At 42.1% G+C, this 6378-nt stretch overlaps 1 protein-coding gene across 1 annotated transcript in view; it reads left to right on the top strand.

The window, feature by feature from the left end:
* afg2a (AFG2 AAA ATPase homolog A) overlaps positions 1-6378 on the top strand; it is a 121228-nt gene that overhangs the window by 114140 nt on the left and 710 nt on the right. The gene's annotated exons all lie outside the window — the stretch shown is intronic.

Raw genomic sequence — 6378 nt, 5'->3', positions numbered from 1 at the left:
AACATGTCTCCCATGTCAAAATCAGATTCTTTGTCAAGAGTCACTTGAGGTCTTTGTCGGTTAGATTCAAGCCCTTGCCAAACGAAATTACACAAAGCTGAATAAGCCTATCGCCGGCAGGGAAACCTCTGTATTTGTCATTGTACCAGAGTTGTGGTCCCTGGTGCCTGTGGCGACATTACCGCGCTGGCGCACCGGCAGGATGCCAATAGAGCTTATTTGTGCTCAGAGCGAGTAGTTTATCAACTCCATGACAATGCGAGACAAACCAACCTTGCTCACTCACTTACAGTTCTTCACAGCGTAGTGGGTTATTCCAGCTCTCTGATTGGCTACAGGGTCTACCTGTTTCACGCACATTAACAGTGTTTGTGTAATGACTCTTACTGCCAGAGGGGGGAGGCAAAAGTTATGTACTGATGCTGTCGATTTATTGGCCCTCCGGAAAAAATCCAAAATGAGAGACAAAACCAACACTGACAGCACCACGATGTGCCACCACTTAAAAAGAGCCGCCATCGATAGTCATTGTTATCTTAAAGTCATTGTTCACACTCTTCTTCTCCTTCTAAAATCCCATCTCTCCTGACATGTTGATGATGCACTTTGTTATCAAAGCTGATTGAGATTCCTGTTCGGGCATCTGACAGAATGACATAATGACCCGAGACCCTTACCAGCCCGCTTAGACTGAATATAATCCGGGCCCATGGATCCTGGGAGATCGCTATGAAGATCTGGGTGTCACAGTTGATGTTTGTATCATCAGCAAAAACATCTACTGAATAAGTAGAAAATGAGTTGGTGAATATGTAGGAGTTAGTCACAGGCTTTACTGTTTAATCTAAATGGAAGCGCTTTCTGTACAGACAGTTACTTTAAACACCTTTTGCTTCGTCATCAAAACCTCTCTCTTTGACTCACTATCAGACCGACTTTTGGGTCATCTTGAGTCAGCGAGTTTTCAGCCCATCTCCAAACTGAGAGGCTCTTGATGATTACTGTTTTTTTCCCCCTTGTTTGCTTTGCCTTTACGACTGGCTAGGTGCCACCTCCAGGAACTCTGAGCTCGCCCTCACCAGAGAGCAGCCACTGCAATGCATCAGCTTAGCCCTCTCCATATATTTAAGTGATTGCTGACATAATTTATGAAGGGAATGAAAAATAAAGCATGCATTGCAATAAAAAAATTTAAAAAAACGAGAGATCTATAATTTATTTGGCCTGCCACAAGTCAGCACCCCCCCCCTATTCCCCCTTCCACCCACCCACCCACCCACACACACCACAGATCTCATTTCTGTGCATTTGCAGTTTTCTTTCCTCCTCTTTTTCCCTTTCTCCCTTGCTTTTTTTTGTTGGGGGGGGGGGGGTAAGGGGCATCAAGGTGGTGCTGGAGGGGGCTCGACGCTGGCCTTTTGGCTCCGTTCTAGGAATGCCTTCACTTTACAAACAAACTGGCTCTTCGCATGCCCTGTTTGCCTTTGTGGCTGCTTTTTTTTTTTTTTTTTTTTTTTTTTTTTTTTTTTTTTTTAAGGCCTTACGGCAAACACACAGCAGGAAACACTGGCTTGTTGATCGCCTTCACAGACCAGCTCATAAACCCAGCAAGCATGAATGTGGAGGCCTGTGTGTGTTGTGTGTGTGTGTGTGTGTGTGTGTGTGTGTGTGTGTGTGTGTGTGTGTGTGTGTGTGTTGTGTGTGTGTGTGTGTGTGTGTGTTGTGTTGTGTGTGTACTTTTGTGTACTTCAGGAGCACTCCGGACAGTTTTTTTCCCTCCTTCTTTAATAAACCCGTGGTGTTTTGTGGAAGTAACAACCAAATATTATTACCGTTGAATCATGAGATTGAGGCACGAGGAGGCCTAACGTCCCCTCCTAAGTGAAGCTTCAACGTAAATAAGAGATTACAGTTTGATTGTGTTGCAACTTTTGTCTGTTCCTGTTTATGAATGTTGCTTGGAAACAACACTAAATCACATTGTTCAACATGTGGCGTCTCTCTAGCTCTCTCCCTCACTAACTCCTTTCCTTGCTCGCTCGCCCGCACTCCGTTTGTAAACAGGGAAACCAGGATGCATGGCCTCATTGTTTTGCATCATTATTACTGACAGGCCTAAATTACTTGAATGATGGGAAACCCTCATACAAAATTAACCCGGCCCCGTGTGTTTACCCTGCCTAAATCATGTTGCTCATTGGCTTATACCAGAAGAAGAAAGGGGGGAAAAAGGCCTCACATCCTGACATCTGCGAAGCACCTGTCCTGAGCTGTGCATGCAAGCTGGGCCGGAGCACATTCGCACAGCTATCGCCCCTCATTTTACTCCCTAGCCTTGAACAACGCCATGATCGTCATGTGCTTTAACAGTTCACAACCTGTGCTGTGTTTTTTCCTGTATCCACAAAGAGCTCTGGATGTGTTTCAGATGATATCACATTCTGTTGATATATTCACTGAATTGTGATGATTTAAACTCTTCATTTTGTGCATTTGTAATGTTTTTGGTGAAGAATATTAGAATGCTCCTACTACTTGTTTCTTAACTACCTACATAGAAAACCAAGCAAACGGGACAAAATAAAGACATAGCATTTGTTTTTACTCACTTTTACTTTATAATGCTATAGGTTAAAGGATGATTCATGCTTCTGCGTTGACGGCGTGGCTACATACATAGGTACGTGGAGACACAGACCCTACGCCATAGCCTGATGTGTATGTGCCTCTCAAAAAATGTAACTATATGTTGATACTATACTGCTACAGATTCTCAACCAAGGTCCGAAAACACAGGGGAGACACTGTGCTATCTGTGTCTCCCCTGTCTTCCATTACATGGTGTACCAGCTTGACTCGCCTTGACTCTACTCGCCTTTTTTTGATTTTCCGATACTAGCCAACAGGTACTTTTAAGGTTCTGAGGGAGCTGAGGCGATACCATAAGGTGACGTGAAAACCTGCAGACTACTGATTGGTTGGAGAGAATCGTCACTAATCACTGCGTCATCACTGCTAGCGACTACCGGGGTGTCCTGAACAAACCCGCCATTTTTAAATAGTTAAATAGTAGTAGTTAATAGTTAATAGTAGTTAATAGTTTTTTTGGCTTCCTCCAGCTTCTTTTGAAACTATATCTGTCTTCTGGCTGTTGCAACAGCCACATGCCGAGAATCAAAAAACAACACACTTTCCGTGTTCTATGTGTGTGTCGCGGTAGGTCACAGCAATTTCCTGTGGCGTCACTATGACGAACAGCCACGCTCGCCTCACGCATGAGGAGGTACTAAATCCTTTTCCTGCAATGGAAAAAGGAGGACGAGCTGGTACTATGTAATGGAAAACGCCATTAGTTTCTCCCACTATGCTTCTAGAGTTGGTACTCACTCTGAAGTTAATCCCCGTCACTCTCTCACTCGCTGTACCACCCACTCCCCACACCCACACACATGCCGACCCTGCTATTCTCTTTAAGAGATCGAGGCGCACACCAACTCCACACCAAAGTTTAAACTTCAGGCCACTGGGGTGAAAGCTCTGTGTGGAGCTTCCGCAGAACCATTGATCACGCTTTACACTTTGATAGCATAGCTACAACCTCCTCAGTACGTCTCTGCCACACATTACTAATAAAAGTTAACATTATCCATTAAATCAGAATTTTGTCAAGAAACCTTTCATGTGTATTCATGCTGTATTTTCAAAGAGACCTGAGTAGACACAGACATATGAAAGATTTGCTTGCTATCTACAGTAGTTAACAACAACTGTTGCAATCTTGCTCCTCTCCCAACAATTGTGTAGTCAAATGTCTGTTTTTGTTAGGAAGAATAGAAAAGAGTGGATTTATGGTGTTGAGCAGGATGAACAGTAGCGTTCAAGATAGGTTCGCTAGCTGACGGCCTTTCACACTCTGTCTGCTAAACGAATGAAACGATAGCTAGGTCAAGCAAACCCCGTTTTTAAGATAATAAGCAAAGCGAGAATAAGTGAAATAAGAGCTTTTAATTTATTAAAACGATTTAAACAAAACCCTAAACTTTGCCTCATGTAGAATCTTCCTATAATAGAAAACCATGCTTTTTTTGCATATTTAATCAACAAATTGTCAGTTTCTTTTCATCCACCTTTGGCATGTTTTTTTCTTTTTTTAATTCAGAACCTTTTTTTTCAAAAATAAAAGCTTAAAATAAGCAGCCCAAATTAAAGAGTAAAAAGGAGACGAAAAACAATGAAAATGCACAGTTTCTCAGTCAGTCTGTCTGTCCCTTTTGTTGGCAGTTACCAGTGATTTAGTTTCACAGTATTTATTTATCGATACACAGTCTCTGGGGAGGCAGTAGCTCAGTCATTGGGGGAGTTGGGTTGGGAACCGGAGGGTCGCCGGTTCATGGCCCCATACGGACCAAAGTATGATGGTGGACTGGTAGGTGGAGAGGTGCAAGTTCACCTCCTGGGCACTGCCAAGGTGCTCTTGAGCAAGGCACCGAACCCCCAACTGCTCGGGGCGCCTTTCCATGGGCAGCCCCCCCACTTTGACATCTCTCCATTTAGTGCATGTATAGGTACTGAGCATGTGTGTGTAATAACAACAGAGTGAAAACATTGTAATTTCACCTTGCGGGATTAATAAAGTATACATTATTATTATTATTTTTACATGCAGGACTTGTAAAGGGACAGTGCAACATACATGATTGTTGAAAGTTCTGCGGCTCACCGTACATGTGAATATTCAGTATCCACTTGCAATGTCACACAGTGCAGCTGCAGAGGGAAGGGCAGTGACCAGCGGGGCTTCGGTCCAGTGAACAATTTCAGAGGACCCACATTGATCTACATGCATGCTTTCACTATTCAATATCCCGCAGCACTGCCTCAGCACATGACTGCCTGTCCCACTAACCTCAGACGTTATCAGTGGTTGTACAGGCCAGTGGTTTCCTGCACGGCTCTTGTTGGAGACAGTTGTGTAAGCTGCATTGGCGCAGAACAAAGCTGCGCTTCTAGAAAGGAAGGAGGGTGGCACTGCTGGGACAGGTGCCTGGTGTTCATCAGCCATCGCCACCGATTCGGAAGCAAGTAACTCCTTTGCCGTGTGCAGAATCTCTCCCAAAAGGTCACCCGCACTTGCCTGCAGCACTCCCCCATGCCAGCCATTGCATAATTCCATCAGTACTGTAGTACAGAGGCTGCAGGAAGAGTACTGTATTTAGACTTTGGATATGACGGATAAGAAAGGATGGGTAAACAGACATACATTGTTTCATTGAAGGAGCTGCTCTGGATGCAGAAATAATCCTGTTGGTTAAATTAAATTTTCAAGGGGCAGAACCAGAAAACTGCAGGTTTTGTACCCTACAATATAGTGTTACATTGCAAACTACCCATTTCTAATTACCCAAAATAACATGATTGATTCCACACAACGCTCTTTGGCAAGTACCAATCTCTACTTTCATTAATTTTTGGGTGTCTCTTTCAATTTTTATAACACTTGAAAAAAACAATTGAAGTGGTTTTGAAATAGCATTGAGTAAAAGTTGACATATTCCAGTCCGTGATTATCCATCAACATCCATTCCTTTAGTTTTAGTCTAAATAATTCCTAATTTCTGCTTTTCTAACTCAAACATTAGGTATAATTTCCTATGAATGAGGTTTATTGACCATAAATTCCCAAGATAACTGTGAAACTGAAGTTAATAAGTTAGTGTTACGTGGTGTTGAAAACATCAAAAACAGATGACAAACATTGAAAATAAGTGTCAAAAATGTTGAAAAAAGGGACAGAAACGTAAGAAAAAGTTAACAACATTGATAAAAAGCCGCAACAAAAGTGTTGATCTTTTTGGGAAGACAACACAAGGGTTAAAAAAGGGTAACTGAGGAGGAGGCACATATTGAAAGTCTGACATTTTAAATAATGCATTTAGTTGATTAAATTGAAAATAAAAGCTAAGGACAGCTATTATTTTATTATGAGTTTGTTGTCAGCTCCTTATCAACCTGTAAACGTATTATTTAAAGATGATTTAATGATGTTACGGAAACATAAACTCTTTTTGCACCTATATTTATATATGCTAAATCTCAATAATAATGTTGTACTTCAGTCATCTAACTGATTTCATTTTCCGGGGCATGCAGCGACTCTTGTTCATCTTGCTTTTTTTCCCTCACTGTTAAACAAAACTCTTCTATTTCTCACTTACTCTCACTTTCACTAACTAGCTTCATCTATTACTGTCCACTATCCAAAGGAATATGTTCTACAGCTCTGATATACATAATCAAGAAATCAGAGGAATTGAACCGGAGTCCTGTCTTGCACTCATTGAAATGTCACTTGTATAGAACACAGAAGCTGCTTCAGCT

Source organism: Etheostoma spectabile, chromosome 10 (assembly GCF_008692095.1).
Source record: "Etheostoma spectabile isolate EspeVRDwgs_2016 chromosome 10, UIUC_Espe_1.0, whole genome shotgun sequence".
Lineage (NCBI taxonomy): Eukaryota > Metazoa > Chordata > Actinopteri > Perciformes > Percidae > Etheostoma > Etheostoma spectabile.
Note: the sequence above shows the minus strand (reverse complement) of the source record. Positions and strands in the feature narration are given on the sequence as shown.